This window comes from Ambystoma mexicanum, chromosome 5q (assembly GCF_040938575.1).
Source record: "Ambystoma mexicanum isolate Mex_15411 chromosome 5q, UKY_AmexF1_1, whole genome shotgun sequence".
Taxonomy (NCBI): Eukaryota; Metazoa; Chordata; class Amphibia; order Caudata; family Ambystomatidae; genus Ambystoma; species Ambystoma mexicanum.
The window spans coordinates 1,227,916,106-1,227,943,813 of record NC_090933.1 but is presented as its reverse complement, the minus strand read 5'-3'; positions in this window follow the sequence as shown (position 1 = coordinate 1,227,943,813).

Here is a 27,708-nt window from a genome sequence, read left to right as displayed (position 1 = left end):
GTAAATAATCAGGCGTTTTCATACCGGGATGAGGGAATGATGTATGGATGCATGGACAGATGATTTAATTGAGAGTTTGCCATGTACATGGCTTTTCGGAATCTATCCCCTTCCCCTGCGCTATGTGATGCAGAGCTGCCATAGTGGGACCATCGTCTATCTGCCCTTGGTGAACCCTCCCTGTCTCGACGCGCCTTCAGACACTTGTGTCTATGCACGTTACTAATCCCATCTAATGGATTCTGTCTTAACAGACGCATGCACACAAACACTCGTTTGTAATAGTGTTTTCACCTCGATTTATATAGTTATGATTCGCAAGTGATTTTTGGGTGGAAATAATCCTTTTGAGTGGGCTAGCATGCATATGGCTGTAGATTTAGTGTGATCATTGAAGTGAGTAATACGTATGAAGTTCTGATGCCCATGCTATTCTTTTTCATTTCATTTGGGTGACAGGTATCTCCTCCCCTTTTGCCGCTGCCATCTGTATGCCACTCCTGCAGATGGCTTTTACTCCCGACACCTGCTGCTTCGAGTTAATCAGTGGAGCACCATTACGATCTTATAGGACGATCGCCAATGGGCCACATGCCCTTACGCAGTACTAGTGGCTAGGAGCTACATATCAACCTTTCAGCTGGACTAGTGCCTACCTAATGGGACGGCCCTGCGGTTCTCGGCGCTTCCATGTTGCCTTTTTGAACGTGAATGTAGCCCCTGTGTACCATGAAGGAACAGGGCGTCACACAAGAAGAAGCTGGTCATTTATTGCGGATGCAGCCCACAGTAATGAAAAATATTTTGGAGTTTATGACCTAATAGCTGTATGGGCTTGGTGAATTTGATGTGCCTTAAAATTTGATTCTGATTTCAACCGTGTAGCGTTATTCTTTGCAAGTAATGTAGCATATTCCTATTTGTGGAGCGGTGTATTGTGAGGAGATCTGCATTGGGTTCCGGCTTCTGAGTATAGTTGCGTGGTACTGTACTGGCCGCGTTTGCCTACGAAGCCCAGTAAGGTCAGGGATGGGGCCTGCCATTATGACTGTTTTAATGATGTCATGCTCAGGGGCGGGGGATTAGCTTTTGTGTAACAGATGCCGGTCAGCCAGGTGGATTGGTGGAATGATGTGATTATCAGAAACTGGCTGGTCACAGGTGCCTGTGTTTGCGTGCGTTTCTTGGAGGGAGACTGAGGTCATGTCCATTGGAATAGCTTCTGTATTCGTGCCATCTGTGCCCTGCAGCTCCCATTGGCCCCTCTTGAGATGAGCCTGGCTGCTCAGTCACTCTGCCAACTTGTGTGGTACATGCTTATGCTGATGGTTGGTTTGTTTACTGGCAAGGGTACAGGGCTGGGGCAGTCTCCCTCAGGATACTGCTTTGAATGTTGCCTTACACTGGTGTCAAGCGATGGGGGCCTGTTGTTGTTTTGTCTCATGTTTCAGTTCATATTGCTGTACTTGAACCTTCACGTGCCTGTGCTGCATCAGTACGGCAATGGTGACATGCCAAATATGGATGGCCACTCACAAGGCACTTGGAGCCCCTACATTCATTTGTTTGTTGGCATGCATGGGTGACTTGTACATTTCACTGGTTGCATTGTGTAACTTCATTGCACCTACGAGGTGTTGTGCAATGTGGGCAGGGAGTGGTGTACAGGCACTCAGTAGGGCCATTTACGGTTGGTTCACGATGCCGTAATTCTCACCATGGCGGAATGGTACTTTCCGCCATGCTTGATGGCGTTAAGTAAATGTCCGCTAGGGTCAGCATTCGTGTACCGTTGCGCCATGGTGGTAATTACGGTTTTGCATGGCGCGCGTGCGCGTACTTGGTGCAGTTAGCGTTGGCGTTCACTACGGTGTCGCTGATGGCATCGTACTTTACGGTGACGGGTCATAATCGCACCGAGCGGTATTACTTTTCCGCCATCGTTTTTCGATTTCCGCCAGGGTCGTAATGAGGGCCAGTGTATCTTACATCTAACTATTGAGATTATGGGGGTAATTCATAGAATTTGCTGCACAAGTGACACACGCGGCTGGCACACAGTGTGCACGTGCGGCAGTCTGCACCAGCCGCGTGCACCAAAACCCATTTCAGCGCACAGAGTATTCAGGGATTTCAACATCCATAACCTGGAAAGTGGGTGAGTGTGCCCAGGATCGTTCCCTGCGCCATCTGGTGAGCATCTTTTTTGTGTTTATTATGGGATCCGAGCCCCGTTTGCTGCCTCTCCTTTCCCGATCCCTCCCGCTCCTACTTCCTTGTTCACCCCATCCCGCCTCCCTGCACGCCCACAGCGGCTCTGATTGGTCGCTTTGACCGTCGTTTCCGGGCCTAGTACACTCGACAATCCCTGCCTGCAGCATTTCCAACCTGGAAAGCGGGTGAGTGTGCCCAGGATCGTGCCCTGCGCCATCTGGTGAGCATCTTTTTTGTGTTTATTGTGGGATCTGAGGCCCGTTTGCTGCCTCTCCTTTCCCGATCCCTCCCGCTCCTACTTCCTTGTTCACCCTCATCCCGCCTCCCTGCATGCCCTCCACTCCTCCCATTAGCTCTCCCAACTGGTCTTAACTGGCCCTCCTAGGGCAGCCCTCTGCCCGGCAGCCCATTGGCTAAGGACCCAAGGCAAAGGACGGCTCCTCTTTGACGGCTCCTGATCGTATCTGCAGGTATCTGCAGGAGAAGCAAGAAGCCAACAATAAGTAAGTGTGGACAGGGCAATCACCGCCCCGCTCAACTAAGGAAGCCTCTGAGTGGAAAGTTGCACTTAGTAGTGTACCCAATTGCATTTAGAAGTGTACCCAATTGCATTTAGAAGTTGTGACCAATAGTCTCTTGAGAACGTTGCATTTAGAAGTGTACCCAATTGCATTTAGAAGTGTACCCAATTGCATTTAGAAGTGTGCCCAATAGTCTCTCTGAGAAAGTTGCATTTAGAAGTGTACCCAATTGCATTTAGTTGTTACCAATAGTCTCTCTGAGAAAAGTTGCATTTAGAAGTGTGCCCAATTGCATCTAGAAGTGTACCCAATTGCATTTAGAAGTGTACCCAATTGCATTTAGAAGTTGTGACCAATAGTCTCTCTGAGAAAGTTGCATTTAGAAGTGTACCCAATTGCATTTAGAAAAGTACCCAATTGCATTTAGAAGTTGTGAACAATAGTCTCTCTGAGAAAAGTTGCATTTAAAAGTGTACCCAATTGCATTCAGAAGTGTACCCAATTGCATTTAGAAGTGTGCCCAATTGTCTCTCTGAGAAAGTTGCATTTAGAAGTGTACCCAATTGCATTTAGAAGTGTACCCAATTGCATTTAGAAGTGTGCCCAATAGTCTCTCTGAGAAAGTTGCATTTTGAAGTGTACCCAATTGCATTTAGAAGTGTACCCAATTGCATTTAGAAGTTGTGACCAATAGTCTCTCTGAGAAAAGTTGCATTTAGAAGTGTGCCCAATAGTCTCTCTGAGAAAAGTTGCATTTAGAATTTGGGCCCAATAGCCTCTCTGAGGAAAGTTGCATTTAGAAGTTGTGCCCAATTGCATTTAGAAGTGTGCCCAATTGCATTTAGAAGTTGTGCCCAATAGTCCCTCTGAGAAAGTTGTATTTAGAAGTGTACCCAATTGCATTCGAAGTCGTGCCCAATAGTCCCTCTGAGAAAGTTGCATTTAAAAGTGTACCCAATTGCATTTAGAAGTTGTGCTCAATAGCCTCTCTGAGAAAAGTTGCATTTAGAAGTGTGCCCAATTGCATTTAGAAGTATCCCCAATTGCATTTAGAAGTGTACCCAATTGCATTCCGAAGTTGTGTCCAATAGTCTCTCTGATAAAAGTTGCATTTAGAAGTTGTGCCCAATAGCCTCTCTGAGGAAAGTTGCATTTAGAAGTTGTGCCCAATTGCATTTAGAAGTATGCCCAATTGCATTTAGAAGTGTACCCAATCGCATTTAGAAATTGCGCCCAATAGCCTCTCTGAGGACACTGCATTTAGAAGTGTGCCCAATAGTCTCCCTGAGAAAAGTTGCAATTAGAAGTTGTGACCACTAGCCTCTCTGAGAAAAGCTGCATTTAGAAGTTGTGCCCAATTGCATTTAGAAGTATGCCCAATTGCATTTAGAAGTGTACCCAATCGCAGTTAGAAGTTGTGCCCAATCGCATTTAGAAGTTGTGCCCAATAGCCTCTCTGAGAAAAGTTGCATTTAGAAGTGTGCCCAATTGCATTTAGAAGTGTACCCAATCGCATTTAGAAGTGTACCCAATCGCATTTAGAATTTGCACCCAATAGCCTCTCTGAGGAAAGTTGTATTTAGAAATGTGCCCAATTGCATTTAGAAGCGTACCCAACTGCATTCAGAAGTTATACCCAATAGTCTCTCTGAGTGCATGAGTGTGTCGAGCAGACAGGAGTGTGTAGGGCAATCCTGAACACCTGAAGTGAATAAAAATGCATAGAACGGACCTGATTCCATAGAATTGCGTGACGTACATAATATGCTTAGGAATGCAGGGGACATTTGAAAGGGCATATATCATACCACACCCCACGCTTACTCTCTTATTTACACCACCACTCAACTAGAACACAGAGATACTATGACACCATTCGGTATAACTGTTCTCATATCAATATGTACCACTCACTCCCCATCACTCTAAGTAAACACTGCTGGTTTCACACACCCCAGCCAGGCGTTCTCCTCAGGCCTAACGCAGCCACACTCGGTCTGGATAAATCCTGCCAGAGCGAACACATACTCCTGATCTCTCAACAACCACACCTACCGCTAAGAAGCAGCTACCACATGAATTCCGCACCAGCTGCACACATACCTGGTGCGCACACGCACCTTTGAACTCTCTCTACTCTCTCTGCTGACCCGAACTTCGGTTCCCAAGGGCGTTCAACCTACGAGCGCCTTCAGACCATACCAATGGTATATAAGGCGCTATATAAATGTAAAGTAACATAACATAACATAACATAACCAGCCGTGGCGCAGAGTGGCACAGCGACCCTGCAGCAGCGCCAGTTACGCCCCCGACCCCACCCTGTGCGCCTTGAACTGCGCACAAATCCAGTACATGGCGCAAAGGCCAGTGGACCAGCATACATCCCCCCAACCACGAAAACGCGTATAAAACTCCCTGCGCACCCCTCGGAATACACGTACCCCACTCGCGCTAGGCCAATAGCATGTAAAACTTCCTGCGCACCCCTCGGAATACACGTACCCCGCTCGTGCTAGACCAATAGCGTGTAAAACTCCCCGTGCACGCCCCAGAATACATGTATCCCGCTCGCGCTAGGCCAATCGTGTGTAAAACTCCCCGCGCACCCCTCAGAATACACGTACCCCGCTTGCGCTAGGCCAATCGCGTGTAAAACTCCCCACGCACCCCTCGGAATACACGTACCCCGCTCGCACTAGGCCAATAGCGTGTAAAACTTCCCACGCACCCCTCAGAATACACGTACCCTGCTCGCACCAGGTAATATGCGTGGAAAAAGTCCCACCTGTGGTGTGGGCTGCCTGTCGGGCATGGGGTTTGTGAACGGGCTGCCTGTGGGGCATGGGGAGGGTGGATGAGCTGCCTGAGGGGCATGGGGAGGGTGGATAGGGTGCCTGTGTGTATTTGGGGGTGCGCAGGGATTCTCACACGCGATAGGCCCTGTGCGAGTGGGGTACGTGTATTACTGGGGTTCGTGGGGAGTTTCACACGCGATAGGCCCTGTGCGAGCAGGCTACGTGTATTACTGGGGTTCGCGGGGAGTTTCACACGCAATAGGCCTTGTGCCAGAAGGCTACGTGTATTACTGGGGTTCGTGGGGAGTTGCACACGTGATAGGCCTTGTGCGAGCGGAGTACATGTATCACTGGGGTACGCGAGGAGTCTCACACGTAAATGTGCATAGTGGTCCCTCCCGGGTGTGGCCTTCCCCCACTCCCATTGCCCTGCAGGCACCCCACACCACAGGGGACTAGCCTACAATCCCCCCATGCCCTGCAGGCAGCCCACATGCCAGCATGCATGCCTGAGCGCACCTGTGAGCCCTGACTCATGTCCCCCCACCCACTCACCCACCCAGCAGTGATGGGCACCTGCTAGCAGGCCCCGACTCATGTCCCCCCCAACACATCATCATGATCCACAATCATGGCCCTTATGGCCACCCAAATTCCACGGCATTCCACCCCTGCCCAAAGAACCAACCGAGTATAACATCCACCTCACATTGAAATGCCCAATACATGATACAACCCAAATGGCAAGTATGTACATCAACACATGTCTGTCACACACACAGAATGGGTGCCAGTGAATGTGAAAACCCACATCGTGACATGCATGAAACCAATGAGAGAATACCACACATTGAAGTATGAAACAAAAATGTATTGAACACAAAATGAAGGTAATGAAATGAAAACACACAATAATGCAAATATGAAATCAAATCCAGCATGTCCCAAAAAGAAAAAAAATATGAAATCAGAATCCAAATAAATCTAAATGAAAATGGCCCTCATTACGACCCTGGCGGAAAGGGGTTTACGCCGGCGTAAACCATGGCGCACCTTTCCGCCTGACTACGAGTTCCCGTAGCGCCATGGTGATTTTTACGCCTGCTTTTTGCAGGCGGAAAAATCCATGGCGCTAAGGGACCTTGTTGTTAATTACGCCACCGTAACTTACGGTGGCGTAATTAACGCCTTCCCCACTCCCATTATACCCTATGGGGCAAAAATGGGAATGGGGAAGGGTAAATGGGGATTGGGGACTTACCGCCCCGCCAAGGTCGGAATGGGGCGGTAAGTCCGCCAACCACCATGGCGGAGTTGGCAGCTTAGCGCCATGGACCATGGTGCAAATAGCACCATGGATCTCCGCCAGGGTCGTAATGAGGGCCAATGTGTCCAAAGTCTCCGTCCAACAAAGCAGATCCAAAGGGAAAAAAATTAGGAAAATCCATTGCTCCATGGTGATAAAAAAAATTATAATGATGACAAATCCTCTGTTCAACTATGTACAAATAACAAATCCAGGGTCCATGAGCCCAACGAAATAAATCAAACCTACCAAAAAGCCTACCTAATAAATAACTATACACAAAAATGTGGGGCATAGTCCATGCGCCCCAAATGAAAGAAAAAAGAAATGAAACTTAACACTAATGAACTATTTACAATGGCGACGGGCAAGTCCAGCGGCTCACTTGTTGATGTCATGGGCCAGGGCATCATCGAACTCCTGGTCAATGTTTTGGAGGCAGGCCTGTTCACTGGCCCCGAGGTCTCGCAGGGATAACGCCATGTCCACCTCCAACTCCCTGTGAATTGCCTCAAGGCACTCAGCCCGCCTCAGCGCCCTGCGCATGGAGTTCTCCCCCCTGACCATTTTGAGCCGTGCTTCATCCGCCCGCCGTCGCTCCGCACCTATCTGCTGGCCCAACTGCTGGCACACGGAAGACACTCCCATTCCAGGGTCCTCCTGCCCTCCGGCCGATGCCTGCCCCTCTGATGTAGATGGCCCTGAGCCATGATGCCTCCCACGTTGAGCCTTCTGCTACCTCCGACACAACTGCCTCTGCCAGCACAACAGCATCCAGGCTGATGGAATTCACCGGCACCGTCGTGCACGTGCCCTGCCCGATAATGCCGGCACATTCTCCATCTGCTGGGATCCAGTTGCTGGGGTGTCCACCCCTGCTGGACCTCTGACTCCCGACTGTGGCAGGGATGGGATCTCCACCGAGCTGGCTGCGTTGGTCAGTGCAGGCCCACAGGGGGCCCTGGTGGCATCTGGGCCAGAAGACGGCATGGAGAATGACTGGTGCATAGTCTCCACAGAGGAGGAGAGGGCCACCAGAGTGGCCGACACATGTACAAAACCCCCGACCATGGCCCCTCCCAACTGGGCCACATTGGCACGTTGCTCTTTATGATGATGTGCGTGCTCTACCCTGGAAGCACGCACGTCATCACGAATGTCACACGTGCGCAACGCGACACCATTCAGTACGGTCTCCATATGGTCAGGGGTCCCCTCGTCCGCAGGTAGAGGAGTGTCAGATGACATGGACCTCCCCCCTACCTGTGGACGGGCCTGGGATGGGGCATCCCTGCTGGTGCATGGTGGTGCAGTCACAGTGTCAGGGACAGTGACATGCACAGGCCCCTCCATGGTGACCTGTGCTGCCTCCTGCCACTGCCACTGGACTGCACCACTTGCACCAGTGGTACCACCCCCACCAGGCCCCATGTGCGGCTCAGTAGCGGCCTCCTCCTCCTCTGTGGAAACCACCAACCTGAATGGCTTCACACCCCCTTCCGCCGTTGCAAGCCCCTGTGGGGGCTCACCCACCCCTTCCGCTACAGCCGTAGTGGCAGATGCCGCACCAGTCCCCTCGATCCCGGATGATCGTAATTCCTGGGAGGGTGACTGGGCATTGTGTCGCCGGCCGGTGGAGGCATCCCCGCTGTTTTGCTCCACAGCGCCGTCTCCGCCCTCTTCTTCACTTGCCGCTGTGTAGAGGGAGACATAGAACACAAGCATCAGGGTACTGTACAATAGTCCCCTAGACAGGAAGCAATAGCAGATGAGTGGCACTGTCAAACGTCACTTCCCTCATGTCCCTTCACAACACATGGGTCAGTGCAGGCAACACACATGCAGAAACAGGCATGGCGCATGCAAAGAACATTTGCATACATGTCCAAGAAACTCTTGAAACATACAATGGTGGTTTGAAACTCACATGCATCATGGGTCATGCCTATCACATGCACACACTTCACCGTAGTTTCATCCATCTGGCCTCGTACACCCCAGACACAGTGGATGCAAGGATGACTAGGCTGCATAAGTGAATCTGAACATTGTCACGGACATGTGTCATGCATCCATGGCGTTTACAAGTCACACACACGCAAGTCAGACATGTACACCATACATGTCCAAGACAGCAGCACCCATCTGTCACACCCTATCCATGTCGAATAACAGAGATAGGCATGCATTCATGTGTGCATTCCGCATGCTGCTCCGCATGTTGCATTGTAACACATGCACATCCATGTGGTTCACGCATGACTGGTCTCACATGCAGCACCATGATGTCCCTGCACACACACATCCATACATGGCCTATGTCACACATACAGGCAAGTAGCGACTACCAGCACACTGCAACATGCCCTGTTTCACACAGCAATGCATGGCCACTTACCGCTCGACTCCAGACAGGCCTGCATCCTGAGGATCTGGTGGCGAAGCACTGGGCGAATGCGCTCCAGGACCCTCATCTGCTGGTTGGTAAGCTGGCCCCGGCGCCCCACTGCATCCTCTGCCTCTAAGAGGTGCCGGGCCTTCTTGAGGGTCCTGGACTTGTAGTCCTCCGAGCGATTCTGGACGTGTTTCAAGTTGCAGGGGGCCACCCCCTTCGCGTTGATGGCACCAACTATGTCTGTCCAGATCCTCCTCCGTCGTCCTTCCTTGTCGGCATGCAATGGTGTGAAGAGGGCATCATACTGCCCCAGGACTCGCTCCACCAGGATGCCAACCTCTTCGGAAGTGAAGCTGGCAGCCCTCTGCCTCTCTAGCTGGGGTTTGCCACTGGTGACGGAAGGTGTTGTGTCAGACATGGCAACCCCTGAGGCAGGTGTGGGTGGGCAACTGGGTCCTGGGGCTGGTTTGTGGAGTGATGGAACACCAGTCGGGAGTCTTCTGTTCCAGCAGGGGTGGTCACTGCAACTGGACCCCTGCAGATGGCAGATGTGCAGGCTCCAAATGGCATGGCACTGTGGCAGCAGGCAGGCAGGCAGCAGCAGATGGCTCGAGGGAGGCTGCTCAGGGCAGGAAAATGGCCTTCTGGGCAGGAGCGTGGTCTTCGCGTGGCCAGCTTGATACAGAGTTTGGGGTTCCTGGCTGCCACAGCGTACTGCATGTGTTTTTTTACATGCATGTGGCTCCAGGGGTCGCTTATCTGTTTTTGTTGATTATATGGGATGCCTGTGGGGTGCGTGACACGTCAATTCTCCTAGGGGGCCACAGAATGGGACATTCATGTAGCTGTATGTACGTGTTTGTTGTTTGCGCACACTTTCGTAATGCGCAGGGACGCTACCGCCTGCCTTCGTGTGTCGGCCATGTTTAGGCCTGTGTGTACATTTTGCCATGCGTGGCTTTCCCATTTTCAATTCCATTAGTACATGTTGTTCGTGTGCGTGTGGGCGTTCTGTGTATTGCCCTGCAGTACTTCCCCAGTTACGCCTTCTTTTTCACACGTTGTTCCCCATTCTGCACGTTACGGCCCGTGTTCCACACACTTTTTGGTGTGTGTGCTAAAGTTGTGCGTTTTCGCTGTGCGCATCGCGCACGCCGTTCAGGATGTTGCAATGGTGTGTGCGTCCCTGTGTACCACGCACGTGTTTGGCGCACATCCCGAGGAAAACACGCGCAAGATTTTCGGCGCACGTTTGTTCCATGAATCGGCCCCATTATCTTTTTTTGGAATGTTGATTGCCACTCTTAAAGCATTGTTCTGGATGATTTGTTAATTTTACAGGAGTTGGAACCTGCAAAGAGGGAATTACAGTAGTCAATCCTAGACAGTTTAAGTGCTCTAGCCAAGGTGATGCAGTTGTCTGTGGTCAGGAAGGCTGTGCTAGCAGTGATCAGTTTGGCGGTGTAGGCTGCTGCTGACACGATCGCGTTGACTTGCTTTGTTAAGGACAGTGACGAGTCGAGATATCTCTTTTGCTGTGGTGATAATGTTGCCATCAATAGTAAATGTTTTGTAGGAATCAGAGAGGTTTTTCAGATGAGATTGATTGCCTATGAGGAGTAGTTCAGTTTTGTCATCATCAAGGCAGAGCTCGTTTTGCACCATCCAGGCTTAGATGGTAAGGTAGATTTCGTGCAAAGCATTGGAGTCTATGTTGTAGTTGCTGGTGATAGGAAGGAGTATTTGAGTATCATCCGCGTAGTTAGGGCAAGTGACTTAGACGGATGAACAATGGTAACTGCGTAATGCCAGTATTACCATTTCCGACAGGCCGACTACCGCCATTACCGGCACATTATTGGTCCTCAGGCACGTTCACAACCCGTTGCTGAAAACACTAATACTGGCATGAGGCAATTACCAGCGTCGACAAAAAATCAACATTGTTTATGGCATAAATGTGCCAGAAACAATGATACTGGCACCTAAATTGCCGGAATCACAGGTGCCGGTAATTCCAGCATCAGAATTACTGACACCGGAAATTGCATCATTGCAGGAACGGGAAGCTTGGCGGTTGTTATTTTAAAGTCAATCCACTTAAAATCCCCCACTTCCTGCTGCTATCCGGCTCAACTGAAAGTGCAGATATGCCTGGGAGTGGGAAATCTAGAGTCAAGGGTGTCATACTTTGCAAGTTTGGAGAGGTGAAGCTGGCTGCACTGGCGGACACTGTGTTCATGAATGTCGAGGCCCTCTTCGGGGCTGGCAACCACAGGGCCAGCCAGAGAAGGAAGACAGCCAGCTGACAGGAGGTGGCTGACAAGATCAAAGCTGTGGAGACTGACGCACACACAACACAGGACTGCCAGAAGCAGTAGACGACCTGCAGCAGAGGGTCCAAAAAATCCTGCCCACCCATAGGAGCAGATCAGCTGCCACAAGAGGAGGAACAGTGGCACCTCTGACCTTCATGCCCTGGGAGGAGATGTGCAGCTCCATCTTGCGCATGGAGGGCAGCAGAGGCCAGAGTTGGAGCCCAAGGCGATGGTGGTAAGTACAACAAACCCTGTGTTGGGTCCAAACACATGCATCCCCAGGCAGATAAACACCGAATTGCCAGGGGACAGGTCCAGCACATGTCAGTGCCAGCAAATGGGCTAATCACACACTCACATACCAGAGGATGCAGGCAGATGTACCCTTGCACAAGCGCCATAGCTGAAATGCACAGCCCCACACATGGACCCATGTGTGGCAAGGGAGAACAGGACACGAATCAAAGGTCCACTGCGCACACTCAACATGCCACCTTGACAGACCAACCATCAATGTGTACTCCCACTACCCTCATGTAAAAGCACACATCAGAGCCAACAGACCAAAGTAACATCATGACAAGGGCAAGACACAGACAATGTAGCATGAGTGTAATGGAGGCTACTCCCAGCATCCCAACAGGCACATCCTCTGACAGTGGCATGCCTGGACCATTGTCAGACCCAGCAAGGGGGTTAGGGGTTCTTTAGATTTGGGGTTGTTTTACATTGAGTGACCGAATGGGACATGTACGAGCAATTTTGCGCTACGTTCATTTCTCATTTGGCAATTTCCGTCGCGGTTATTTCTGCCGCGGTAAAACAACCCCAATTTGCAGCAGCTCAATGAATTGAGGCTGCTGAGTCAGTGCATCAAGGCCAGCCACCACAAAAGTACATGGGCACCAGGCCATACCACCACTGCACTAATCATACTGGCCCAAAGGGTCTGTGAGGGGAATGAGGAGATCTAAGCCATGTCTGAGTCCCTCTCACACACCCGGCAAGTCACCCTTGAGTCACAAATACCATTTGGTATGACACTTTGGTTCACTTTTTGATAATGGGGTGTTTGGGGTGTTTGGGAGTGGGTGTGTAGGGAGGGGAGGCGGGGTATGAGGACGGGGAGGGGTGTAAGTGGGGAGGGGGAGGAGTTGTGTGGGGATAGGGATAGGGGCACATGGTGTTGGATTTTACATTTATATTTCAATACATAGTTTTCACTTGAAGCAACGAGTGGACATTCCTTATTTTGGTGCAAGTATCAATTTTGTGTGTGCATCATATGCAGTAAGTTGCAAGGGGAGTACAGAGTGAAACGGGTACTCAGAAAAAGTTTTCTATGAATTCTAGGTGGGTCATGCACCCTTCCCTAGCCTCCATGCGTATGAGCATGGGACCGGCTGGTGCTGCATCATCAGCATCATCTTTTGGCAGAGGAGCAGGGGTATGTTGCGTCTGACGCAAACATTATGCAACATTGCACAGGGCAGGAATATCTACCCCACCTTTTCTGGCCTTTAAACGAGCACACCCCAGACCAGTGTAGGCATCTGAAACGTGCCTTCAAGAACTCGAAGGTCTGCTCAGTTGTCACCCTGGTCCTTAGATGCACCTTGTTGTATGCCATTTCCTCCTGCCTCTGAGGATCCCTCAGAGGGGTCCTCAGCTACGGAAGCAGCTGGTTTCCTGGGTCACCTGCAAGGGGTAAGGGCACATGTGTGAGTAATGATGCTTGGCAGTAGTGTAACAGCGGAATCTCAGTGGTTAGTATGTGCATGCATGCCCCATGTCTTACCAGGGCATACATCACATGGCCTTAGGTGGCCTAGTTAACAGATTCACTAGCATTGGAGGTGGGGTTGCTTTCTGGCACCTGTAGTGCATTACATGTAATGTCAATTTGGGTTTGAAATGGTCTGGTGAATGACTCAATGACTGCTACATCTCCAGTCATGTGCTACTCATGTGTGTTGTGGCCTGTCAATTGAGGCTTGGACTGGTTGGCCCTGCATATGCAGGAGGATGCTTGCCGGATATGTTTTTATAACATAGCCCCCCCCTTTGCCTGTGACCCATTCTGCAATGTAGGTGTGAACGTGCATGTACTCACACAACATCCAGGTCCGCTGTCATCCGTGATGCGCCATGTAAGCCAGCAGTGTGCTGTTCTGCGGGACCAATGAGTTGTGGGTTCATCATGGGAACCAAGCACAGCAGTGCGTGATGGTCAGGTCAGCATCACAGGTCACCTAGACATTGAGGGACTGGAAGTGCTTCTGGTTCCTTTAGACGTCCTCAGGCGTAGGGGGGCAAAGCTTTTGTGCGTTTAGACCAATATTGCCACCACATTGGGCATGCCTGCAATAGCAAAGAAGCGGACCTTGGTTGAGTTTCCTCTGCCTGGGTGGTGGGAGGGTGATGTGCTACCCACATGACGGAGGAGGGCCTCCAGTACCTGCACCAGCACTCTGGGGAAGGCATCCTGTGAAATGCCATGCAGCTCGTTCACAGAGTGCTGTTACACACCACAGGCCAGGAAGTGCAGGAATGACACCATTTTCAGCAGCAGTGGTATGGCTGTCCTGATTCCGAGACTTCTCCCAATGTCATCCTGGATAAGGATCAGGAGGTCATGATTTGACTGCCTGTTTAGGTGGTAGAGGGTGTGTATCTGGCTGTCTGTGTGGGTCCAGGGTGTGGCCCTTGTTTGAGGGATCACAGCATGCCTCACGCCTCACCTCCTTCATTACCTATATCCCCATCCTAATCCTTATCCTCCCCCTCCTTCTTGCCCTGCCCTCCTGTTGCCACTGCTGCTACTCCAGTACCAGCAGCTGGATATCAGCATGGAGCAGCACCAGGTCCATGGTGGCGGCAATGAGTTGTAGAATGGTTGTGTTGGAAAGTGTTCTTGGGGAACGTGTGGCCCTTATGTACTGTTCCTGTGTGCAATGGATGCACCTGTTTGGATTTGGTGCACGTGTTGCATCATTTCACTCACCTGTGTCCATTTACTGGCTGCTCCGAGTTGATGTTATCTCCACCTTGGTTTTGTCCTTATTTCTGGCAATAATCTGCTGGATATTCCAGCAAAACCATTCTTGTGATACCATTATGCAGGTATTACCAGCACAGTTTTCAAGCATTGCCGATATTTACTTCGCCGTTATGTCCGGTGCTGGAAATTCCAGGCAAGGTGGTATCTGTGCCAGTGGTTCCGGAAACTGGGTTCTGACAACAGCATAGTTTCCTGGACCTGTAAAAGTGCCAGTAGATGGTGTTGCTGGCCCTTTTACCTTTTTCCGGCAAAGTTGTAATGACCCATAGTCTCTATCTTCCTTCGGTAGGTGTACCTTCCTCGAGTTGCTTCCCATTTCTTTCCTGCATCAATGCTCCAGTTTTCCGTGACCTTATAAAGGTACTTGGCAATGTTCCTCTATTTGGTCATAGAACTCCTCAGTGACTTGCACTATCCTTATAACATACTGTGGGGGTATTTTATGCCGTAGTGTATCAATGACCCTTGTGGCCAGCTTACTAAAACATCCTCAAATATTTATAATCATCAGGAATCATTATCTATAACCTTACTTTATGATATATTTCCTAGTTTATTGTGACATTTTCGAATGCCATATTTTCAAAATGCCATTTTGTCGACACAAAATTTCCTAATTTTTTTTTTTCACATTTCTTTTTATTTTATTTTTTAAATGGGGGGGTTCCCCCGCCAACCCCCCCCCGTTTTTTTTATTGACACTTTTTTTTACTAACGGAACAAAAATAAAACATAAAATAAAAATAAAAACATTCTAACCATTTTTTCGGCATTCTTTTTGACAAAATGGCATTTCGAAAATATGTTTTTGAAAAATGTAAACGTATACCATATTTCCTTTGCACTTGTTTCATGTGTTTTTCTGACTTTTGATTTAATTCAAATTCAAACGCAATGGCTTGCTTACTTCTTTTACTCCCCACCTATTTCCCTTTTACATTTGTTTAAATGCTGTTTCGTTCATTGCCAAATAATATTATCCTCTTTCTCCAGATGTTTTCCTGTTTTTGACTGTGCAGCATTTAATTGTAATTGCTTTTGTTGATTGGCTTGTTGTTTTGTTTAACTCCCGCTTGCTATTTTTGGATGCTTTGCAATTTTCATATCCCAAAATATCTACTTTTCTCTGGGATCATCAGGATTCAAATGACAGACTTTGGCAGATATGATTCTTTAAAACAAAGAGTTAGTAGAACAAGACCAGTAGACATTGGATCAGAATGGGTTGACAGTGTCATTACCATCGCAAACTGTGATGTTAGGTCCTCGTACTTACATACATAGGTGCAGCATAACTAGTAATTACTTGAAGGGTCCCAAAATATGTGCAAGCTATTATTTTCACATATGAAAAAAAAAAAACAATAGACAGTAAAAAGGTGTCTGTCCCACCACCACTGGGAGTATTTTTACTATGTTGGGGATGCCTAGCGGTGCTTGACTGTTTTGGAAACTTTAGACTTTATAGACCTGACACTCAGGTCTCTTTTCCGTCCATCATCTGTGCCAATACACATCCTGCAAGCAGGCAGCACTTGGCTGAGTTGGCATAAGAGACCTGAAGCCGATACTGTTTTTTTTTTTTTTTAGTATCATATTTCTCCCTGGGAAGCCCTTGCATCGTCCTTTGATGGCTGCCCCTATCCCATTTGCACACTTGTCATGCGCCTCTCCCACTTCAGATACCCCATTAATGAACACTTTAATCTTCCTCCTGTCCTCATTCTCCTCAATCAATCCTCTGCTTTTGACAAGGTCATTCATGCCATCCTGCTCAATCACCTCCGTGACTACCTGGGTATCACTGGTCAGGCCTTGTCCTGGTTAACCTCAGTTTTCATGGACCCACCCTCTCAGGTCCAACTGGGATCTGTCCTCTCTTCTTTCTCTCTCTCTCTACTTGTGGTGTTCCCGAGGGGTCTAGCCTTTATCCCTGGCTATTCAAGCACGGCCTGGCACATCTGGCCCAGTACACACTACATTCTGTTCTAACTTTCAGTGCTTTGCGGATGACACCCAGCTCTCCTTCAGGCTCCCCTCAGCCACCTCTACTTCTTCTCTCATACCAGACTGTCTGGCTGCAATTCAGGAATGGTGTGCTGCCAATGATATCTGCCTTAATGCCAGGTAGACTGGGATCCTCCTCATCGGGATACCTGCTCCATCCTTTCCTCTCTCTCTCTGGTCGCCAACCTGGGCCATCTTACTGCTCCTTCCTGTGAGGCTAAGAACCTTGGTGTCATCTTCGACTCCACCCTCTCCTTCTCTCCTCACATCTCTGACGGCTCTAAGATATCACACTTTCAGCTGCACCTCCTCAGAAGTATTCTAACATTTCTCACTTTACACCAGAAGCTCACTGTGCCTAGAGCCCTGGTCCTCCTCTCCAGGTTGGACTACTGCAACAGCCTCTTTCTAAATCTGCCTGGCTATACTCTTTGACCTTTAAAACTCATCCAGAACAGCACTGCAAGACTTGTCCTTTGCCTCAAGAGAAGGCATTGTACCACTCCAGCTCTGAAATGTCTGCATTGGCTCGCTGTGTCTGTAAGGATCAAATTCAAAATGATCAGGGTTTCCACAAAAACAACTTCCTATCCCAACACTCTGTGTTGTTTTATGAATATCTCCCTTCTTATATCTCCATTGGCATACCAAATTAATTGGGCTGTGGGCACACCATCTTATTTTTTATTTTTTATTTTAACAATTTGTTAAAAAAAAAAACAATCACAATCATAATGCACATAAAACTGATACTATCTGTTTTTTGGCAATACCTTCCTAAATAACAATATTTGTTGATTCACAATTGATCAGATGGTAGATACATAACATTACCCATGATGTAAAGACAAACCAAAGCCATCTCCATTGGCTCCCTTCTTGGACTATCACAGTGATACCTAGTTGCGTGTCATAACAGTCTTTGTCTATTGACAGTTAAGTCATTTGTGAACTTACAAACACCCGACACCACAATGCAGAGATGTAGATCTGCTTGTCAACAGTTCTGTCACAGTCGTCTGTAACAGTGTGTCAACATTAAATATATGTTTCTAGAAGCACTTATTAAATAAAACACCATAGAATTCATCTGAATAGTATGTTCCTTTTGGTTCTGTCATCAGGACACTTCATGTTTACACAATATTTTGTGTCATCTTACGTGTTGCATTTATCAAGTAGATATTGCTCCAGATCAATCTAAAAACAAACACACATTTAAAACCAATTATTTTCATGCACCCTTATGTTTAATAACGTGTTCACAGATCTAATGGGAGTATATTCAAAGAACACTAACCTGAAATTTCTTTTCAGAATGTTGGGATGTATTTAATTCGTTCATCTCAGTATTTCAAATCTCATACCAAGTTGCAATTTGCAGCTAGAAAGTAATGTCTACATTGTTTTAATGAATGGTAATCTTAGTTTTTTCCAATGCTGCAGATGATTTACTGCCTTATCTTTACATATTTTGAAAAATATTTAAACCCTCTATATTGCTTTAAGGATGGGTATGGTACATTTTCTAATTTCTTTTTTTTTTCTTTTTTCTACAAAGAGTACACGAGGATAAGATCACATGTGTCTCTACCTTTTTCACCCATATTGTCCCTTCTCTTTGCACTTAACAGCCACCCTCTGGCAGCACTTATTGAGACACGTGCACTTCTCCACACCTCCCACCCGCTTTTGGCACTTCTCCCCTCCCCTTTTCCCTGCACTTGCACAATCTGAATGACACATGGCCTTTGTTATTCCTCCTTCTGTTTCCTCCTCCTTGTCTTGTTGGGCCTAGAAACACTTGTGCGCAGGTCCATTATAAATGACTTATCATATCATATATCACCCTCGTTCATATGCCAGCTTCTTTTCTAACTTTACAGAAGGCCTGCATTTGTTCAGGAGACACAGGCAGTCATGCTGTAGCTTTGAAATGGGTTACTCTGTTTTGGTCACTGGGTGTCAGCTTGCCTGTCGCAGAGAAGAGTAAAGAGAGTTGAGCAAACAGATTCCTCTTTTTTATCAGGGGGCTGTTGTGGTTGAGGAAGACAATATAAGAAAGCAACTAGCTACCCTACTTCCACATATTTAAGGTGGTTAGTGACTTCAAAACCATGTATCACACACCAGGCTGTCATTGCTACTATACACAGCCGTACACCAGGTTCAGTAGAAAAATATACATATTTTAATGGGTATGCATTTGCACATAAAAATTTTAAACAGTAAAAACCAAACAAATGTGTACAAAAGAAATTATTCCAAAGCGTTTTTAAAAGAGCCATATAACCATATATGAAGTGGCTTAATTGGTAGGCAAGAGATGTTTAAATGATCAATCAATGCTTTTGTGATGTCAGTAACAAAAGATGAAAAAGTCAGTTAGCATGTCTAGATCGTTTCACATGGGACATCAACACATATTAGTGTTTCTAGGTATTTAAAGAGAACACCGTTATCCACTTAATCTTTAATCAGAGTTTCTTCAAAACCCGTCTTCGCGACGCTTGACACAGTTAGCGCCCGATTCTCATCATGGCGCAGTGAACGTGCTAAATAGCACGATTCACTGTGCCATTTCTTGACGCCCAGGCACCACTGCTATTCTGAAGTGGGCCTGGGCGTCATCGCAAAGCACGACAGTGCTTTCGCTGTAATCCGCCTGTTTGTAATGGAAACAGGCGGATTGCAGAATCTCGGCAGCATTTTTGCGTTAAATAACGAGGGAATCGTTATTTAACGAAAATGCTGCTGATGCACCAAAGTGAGCAGCTTCAACATTGCAGGATGTTGAAGCTGCTTACTTTGGTGTATAGGAAAGTGTTCATATACACCGGTGTGATATATATCAACACTTTCATTTAAAGCGAGCAGCTTCAACGTTGCATCCTGCAACGTTGAAGCTGTTGGTTGTGGTGTAAATTAAAGTGTTCATATACACCTGTGCGGTGTACATGAACACTTTCATTTACACCAAAGACAGCAGCTTCAGCGTTGCAGAATCTAACATTGAAGCTCCTCACATTGGTTTAAATAAAATTGTTCCTACACAGCCGTGTGTTGTATATGAACACTTTCATGTACACCAAAGCAAGCAGCTTCAACATTGCAGAAACGTTGAAGCTGCTAGCTTTGGTGTACATGAAAGTGTCCATATACAAACACGGCTGTATATGGACACTTCCATTTACACAAAGCAAGGCTTCTTGTGGCACTCCTCCAGTTTAACGGCACCAAAAGGGTACCGTATCAGTGGCGGCTGGTATGATAGGGCAGCAGGGCGCCACCCCCCCAAAAAAAGAGAGAAGCTAAAAGAGATTCAATCAGAGATCTTCTCTGATTGAATCTCTTTTAGCCTTGAAGATGCTGCTGCATTTCCTTTGCCAACAGTGCAGGGTTGCTGTGGCAAGGAAACAATAGTCAGGCCGGCCCGGCAGCGGGGCGCATCCCAATTTAGTATATTTTTTTTTTATAGTAAAGTGCCTGGAGCTCATAGCTCCAGGCACTCTACGTAGCCCATTTAATGAGAAGCCTGGCGGGGCGCTTCTGGGGTGGCCCCGCCTGTATTCAAATGTGCGCAAACAGCGCACTTATATTCCCTCCCCTGCCATAGATACAATAATGTCATTGGCTGGCAAACAGCCAATGACATTACTGTATCTATGTGTATGACTGGCGGCGCAGGGTGTGTGCGTGCGCCTGCGTCGCCTTCACAACCGTCTCTCTTTCAGCCGAGCCGATGAGTCAACAACACACACAACCTGCTGCACCAGGCCACCAGCCCGGTAAGTACCCCATTGTGCGTTGTGTTTAACTTTCTTCTCTGTTTGGGCCCGGGGACGCGGGAGTGTTACACTTACATTCCCCTCCCCGGGCCCAAACTATGTGGTCCACCACGCGGCCCAGGCCCAGGCCCTGGCCCAGTCAACACTGAACGACGTGTAGGCCAGGAGGCCTACAGGTCGTTCAGTGTTGCTGCCAAGCTCACTGCCGTCAACTTGGGGTGAGCCGCCTTGGTGGTAGTGGTCCGCCCGCTACCACCAAGGCGGGGGTGCCGGCCTGGGCCTACTTTGTTTAGCCCCAGTCCCTGCCGTGGCCCAAGGGCCTTGCCTTGGGCCACGCCGGGCCGGTATGCAAGGCCTAGGGCACTGGCAGGCTGGCGCTGCTAGGCATACTGGGCAGGAGCAGAGCCAGCGCACGCCTGCCTGCCAGTGCCCTGGGCTTGCGTACCAGTCCGGCGTGGCCCAAGGCAAGGCCCTTGGGCCACGGCACGGACCATGAGCAGCGGCGGGCCGCGAACCTCCCGCACCATGCTAATTGTGCCGTTTTATATTTTGGGAATTTTTCGACAAAAAATGCCGAAAATATAAAACGGCACAAGTCACCAGGGAAAGCCCTGGCAGGGATGTCCTCTCCCTGCCAGCGGGGCCTCTCCCTGCCAGGGCTCTCACTGATGACTTGTGCCATTTTATATTTTCTGCATTTTTTGTCGAAAAATGCCAAAAATATTAAATGGCACAATTAGCATGATGCGGGAGCGTGGGAGAGGCCACTGTACAGCACCACCTGTCCAGCAGGGTGTCTGCCAATGGGATCAAGGTGCTTCTCTCCTGGGTACGAGCACCAATTGTGCAGTGGGTGGACGGGGGCACGCGACAGCACTTTGGCATATTCAGCGCCCAACAGTTGGGATTCATGTGCAGGGTGATCCCGAATCTAGGACTGTCAGGCTGGCTCCCAGACCCATGTCAATATCCAGTAGCAAAGCCAATGTTTGCCGATACTTGTAATTAATCCATACTTAGATAACTGCCACCTGGAAGTGCCACAACAATGGGACTGTGCATCGCCACACGCATACAGGGGTATACAGTTAGTGACACGGCCAGCGATATGATGCTGTGAAAGGGAGATGGGGACCCCTCTCAACAGGGTGCCGCAGGCATCCCAGGGTGCCAGCCAGTGGCCAACCAGTGGTCCATGCTTAGAAACCTCAGCACTTTATAAATAACCAATTACAATTACGCAGTCTGAAAAACAATATCGCATTATGTTATTACTGGTGATTTATAGCGAACTTAGTGGTCTTTCGCCCACTCAATGTCTGGATTTGGGGATCGAACCCATAGTACACTGCTTTGTTGAATCTCTCTTTTTACACCTGGGAAGACTTGTTTGCTAGGTATCTCTTTTTCTGCTGTTTGGAGCAAGAATGTGTGGAACACTGGATGGGCCTTTCCAATTATTGGGCAGCTTTAACTTGTAGTCCAATTGGCTGATATGTTTGATTATAACAAAAGGAAATAGGAACCTAGGAGACAACCTTTATCTATGTTTAGGTTTCTTGTTGACAGGCAAACGGCATCACTGGGTAGATACTCATGGGCTTCTTTTTTTTTTTGTATCTGTATTTTTTTTTCTAAATGCTTTTAGCTCATAACTCATACTTCTTAGCTCATAGTAGATGTAGTTGTGCTTCTTGACGAACTGCCGTCCCAACGTAGCTCAAGAGGATTCATTTTCAAATGTATTAGGGCGCAAATATCTTGCTTAGAACAGATAAAGGATTAGGAAACGTTCAATGAATGGTCTGAACAACATTCATTGAACGTTTCAGATATAGGAATGATGGAGTGAGGGAGAAGTCTTTTGCGATGTAAATTCCTAACAGCACTACCAGTGTGAGGGCGGTCCACGAGAAGGAATATGGGCCTACAGGGAGGAAAAATACTGGCCAGGTAAGCGCCCCTGCCCATCATGTGAGGTAGAAACTTCAACACCAGAAATCATAGAGGTGGGAGGGAGCTGAAAGCCGACTATGTTTGGAATACTTTACGCAATCAGTGTTTGTCAGGTTCCGAATATGCAGCCTGATTGGTGTATGTCTGACACAAAAGGCAACCGTGTTTGCAAACATGCTGCCAGGAAACTTCTCTAGGGAATTCAATGTAATAGGCTACTCATGAATGTGACCAACCAGCATGTCATTGGTTACATGTTTTGTTTTGGTCAATTTACTAAAATCTCAAGAAGAAATCCTGTGCAGATGATCTATGACAGAGTGGAAGGCAACTTACCAGCGGATCCTTTATCCATTACCGATGGGCCAATTAGTCAATGTGACCATGCCCAGCTTATGGACAAAACTCTTCTTAGCAAATGTTTCGCCAGGGCGCATTCCTGTGGTGTGCTGGGCGCAGTCCGTGTTCCTATGATGCCAGCCCAGCCAGCAGGCTACGTGAGAGCAAGAGTGTTGGGCAGGAATTGCATTGAGATGATCTCTCATGACAATCTTTAAAACAACATAAGAATCTGGAAACAGCACATGGTGAGAGGTATTTCACTGTGTAAATAATTATGCACCTCAAGGTTATGCACCCCCATGTTGTCTGTCTTTCCCAACAATGTGCTTTACTACCCCCTTCACCCTACTTATCTGACTGCCCATTCTGCTTTTTACCATCTGGTTGATACTTTGCCTCCTGGTCCTGGGCTGTGCAATGTTGCACCTACTTGCATCCATTGATCTACCTTTTGAACCACTATCCTTGAATTCCCCCCTTCTCTGCCTTCTGCCCCCCACGTTCTTTGTTACCCCCTTGTCCCTCTTCTCTCTGATCTACAACCAGTTCTCTGACTTGCCGTTTCTCCTTCTTGCTTATCTGCACCCCTGGTATTTAACTGTCAGCTTGTGCTGCTTCTTCTCGCTGTTTTCCCACCTTCCCCTTTGACTTCCACTCACTGCCTTGTGTTGTGCTTGATCTGTCTACCTTCACCCCTTCATCCCTTGTTGTTGCCAGGCACAGCTGTAGCACAGCTACACTTGCCAGGCACAGCTGTAGCAGAATTAACTACCCGCTGTTGTAGAAGCAGAAACGTGGTGCAAGTTCCTGGGCATCATGATCTAATAGCAGTGCCTGGCGGAAGCTTACACCATGTGCACAAGGCCAAAATGTTGGCTTTGTCAATGCTTGTGTTTGAACAGGATCTCAGTGGCTTTGCCAATGCTGTTTTTAACAGGACTTCAGCGAAGGACACGCAGAGTGCTTATAAATTGGGTGCCTGAAGGGCTGCAGCAAATTAATTTTGTAATGTGAGCTCCGCAAAGTGCACTTTTAAAGCCCCAGAATGAAAACATTACAAAAATGTATTTATTGCAGCGTTATACAACTGATGACTGGCACATGGTGGTAGATGCTGGTACTTTCTTTACACATTGTACTAATGATTATTCTGGTGCAGCTTCAATGTTACAAGCAGTTAATTCTCTCTCCTTCATGTGTGAAAACCATTTCAATACTGCTCTGAGCCTATGTTGCCCTTTCTCAGATCAGTCTCTCGCTTTCTCTTTACAGACCTTCAGCAACACCTCACATGAACAAATCCAACCAGTCAAGGGAAATTGTGCAACTAAAAACATCGGACTTCAACCTCCACAGTGCACCTTCCGGGATTTGGATTTCCCATAGCCTGCGAAGGAGTTCATTGCAGTGACCATTCTCCAGAATGAGTTGAGCTAGCATGAGTCTTTTGTAGGGTTTGGTGCTCAGGGCACTCCAACTCTGTTTGTGTTCATCTGTAGTAAAGAAGACACACAGCTATCTTGTTTACATTTTTTTTAAAAGAAGCCCATGTTTGTGGGGATCAATGACTTGGGGGAAATATGATGAACACTACAGACTACAGAATGACATCTATGACTAGCTGAGAGGGTGGCATGTGAAAATTGAAAGTCATACATATAATGCAAAAAGGCCCGCTTATGGTTCAACGGAAGCAAACCTGTCCATTCGGAAACTGTTTTTTGAAGGATACGATTGGGTGGTGGTTCCCACTTACCTAATGATGTCCTGGTATCTTCCAGTTGAATGGTATACAGTAATTTGTTTTACTGCTGTAAAATCCCACCGTCTTTCAAACATCAGAATACCTTCTTTCTAATCTTCACCATTGCTCCCACAGTGCTTGGGAGGGGTTGGGGTTGTGTCATGCAGTCAGAAAAATCCCCCTACATTCTAAACAATGTTTTTAGAACAGTATTAATAGAACAAACTTGCCTCATTTATTCCATTGGTACTCATTTGCCAAACAAGCTGCAATACGTCCTGTGTGGCTGGTGTCACATTTGCTAATGGGCATGTGTGTTAATGCATGCATAGATAACATCTGAAATTATACTCAACTGTACTGGTCGATGATAAGTACAGCAGAGTTGTGTATAATTGCAACGCTATCTGTGTCTAGTACCAAATTATTCTTATGTGTTATTGAAGAGCATACCTAACAATGACTACATGATCCCATCTACATACACACATACATAATCATTTATTATTAACAGGTGTCACTGTTGCCGAAAATGAATTCAGTGGACCAATTACTTTCAAAACCATTTTCCGGACTCGCACACAGTGAAAAACTGGAGGTGAAAAGACGAGGGCCTGATCGGCCAGATGTAAAAATTGAACAGTCTGCAAAAGAAAGGGGAAAGGCTTACACACGCACATTTTCCATGGTGTGGTATGAAAAGAAGGCATGGCTCACTGGTAGCATTGCTAAGTGGTCTTTGTTCTGCTTCCCTTGCCTGCTGTTTGGAGGTGAAACGGCCTGGACAAAAACTGGAGTCACTGACTTAAAGCATTTGTCAGAAAAAAGCAAGAGACATGAATCGTGCAAATCTCATATTGAGAATATATTACATCTGTGCATGTTGGGAAGTGTAAACATTGCAACACAGTTGGATGATGCCTATCGCCGGAGCGTGATGAGGCATAATGAGGATGTGGATAAAAATAGATACATCTTGTCAAAGTTAATAGACTGTGTGTGTTTTTGTGGTGCATTTGAATTGGCTTTACATGGCCATGATAAAACTGAAGACTCTTTAAATCCTGGTGTATTTAGAGGCCTGGTGGATTTTGTATCCAGCATAGACAGTGCAATGGAACTACACTTAAAAAAATGCAACAGTATTCAAGGGCACTTCAAAAACAATTCAGAATGAACTGCTGGACTGCATGCTCACGGTCACCAGAGAGATCATTGTAGAGCAGTTAAAATGCACTGATTATGTGGCTATTCAGGCAGACAATACAACTGATGTTTCCACTAAGGCTCAGTCTGTTCTAGTCTATCGCTACATTGATGAACGATACAGAATTGTTGAAAGGTTTTATGGATTCTCTCATCTGAAAGACTCTAGTGCACAGACATAATGGAAAAATTGGACAAAGTATTCCCTGAAGATTGCCACAAATAAAAATTAATTGTGCAAATATATGATGGTGTGAGTCTAATGAGGGGGGTGTCTAGTGGTGTCCAAAAGAAAGTAGATGAAGTGTTTCTAAATGCACATTAAAAATCTCAGAAGCTCAAGTTTTCTTTTGTGATATCTCTGGCTTCTGAACATTTTTTTCTCGTTCTCCGAAAAGAACCGCAGTCTAGATGAGGTATCAGATCACAAACTTCCAAAACCATCTTGCACTCGCTGGAGCTACCATATTCGGGTAGTGGAAGCCATATATCAGCACAGGGAAGCACTCCGTACATGCTTTGTGCTCATTATTGAAAGACGGACTGATTTTGAGGGGGTTACTGTGCATGAGGCCCAGGGATTCATTCGAACTCTGAAAGTTAAGGAGTTCCTTTTCTTCCTTTTTTTGTTCAATAACATAATGCCCCATGTCGACATTCTATATAACCAGCTTCAGAAGCGAGACATTTACTCTGTGTATGTGCAGAAACCTACTGCAAATGTTATCAAATGCATTCGCAGAGTACGTGGAAGCACTGACAATCTGGAAGCTAAAATTCCATCAGAGGCAACTTTTTCAGGTCGCAATGCAAATATGAACACTTTTAATCGTTTGGCTAAAGAAGTATGTGATATTATAGTTACACAAGCCCCAGAATGCTTTGCATTTACTAACCACTTGGAGGTGGCCAAATTGTTGCACAGTGCCCTATTTCAAACACATGGACAGTCTTTTCCCAATGATGCACTGAATGCAACTGTCCAAGCGTACCCCATGTTAAACAAGGAAAGACTGCACACTGAGCTTTCAATTGTTTATGAGAGACCAGTATTCTGTAGTTCAAGTGGGGCAATTTCTTTATTAAAATTGTTTGTTGAAAACAATCTCGAAGAAGCATTTAGTGAGACAATGCAGTTATTAAAAATTCTGATTACTACAGCCATGACAACAGCTGAGTCTGAGCGCTGTTTCTCCACCCTGAAGCGAATTAAAACATTCTTGAGAAACACAATGACTGAGGATCATCTGAATGCTTTGGCCATGCTGTCCATGGAAATACAACTAATTCAAGAGATCCCTGACTTCAATACACGGACTATTGATACGTTTGCCTCTCTAAAAAATAGACGTGCACAATTTGTGTACAAACTCTCAAAATGATTGACCAGTGAATGTTCTGTTCCAAACAAGCTATTTGCAGTTATTTTCTAGGTTACCTTGAATCCTTTGTTTCAATGGCCTTATATATGTTAGGATTTTGTGTAAGGTTGCAGTGATCTATTTGACAGAAAAGTGAGAAATGTGAAGTATGTTTGGATGTTATGGTTGTTGGTTGATAATAAAGCACTCAACATTATAAAGTTAGTAAACTATTTCTGTTGCATTTTTCTCCATGCAATATCTATGTGCTATTTCTGAGGCATGTACATTCCACGTGTTGCAACTTTGAGCAACTGAAGCAATAGCAACTCAGCGAGGCAGACAGCCATTAGAGGTAGGACAAATGTCGCATTAATTAAGTGGTTACAAACTAAAGTAATATTTTAGCTTAGTTTCCCCCTTTCAGAAAATGCCTAAAATCCCACTTAGTAAGAGGATGAACACATGTGCATGCCAGTAACAGCATGACACACATATTTTTGCATAAACCATAGTACCAGCTATTCTCAATACAAGCTGCTGAAAAATACACCATCACACTTGCACACGTAAGAATAGTGTACCACCATTAATATGCAAAACTGAATGCTTTTTTGATATTTCGGTGGGTTTTTTGGACAGTAAATTGCACATTTTGTAGGCCATTTTTCCAAAACTTTTGCAGTGGGAG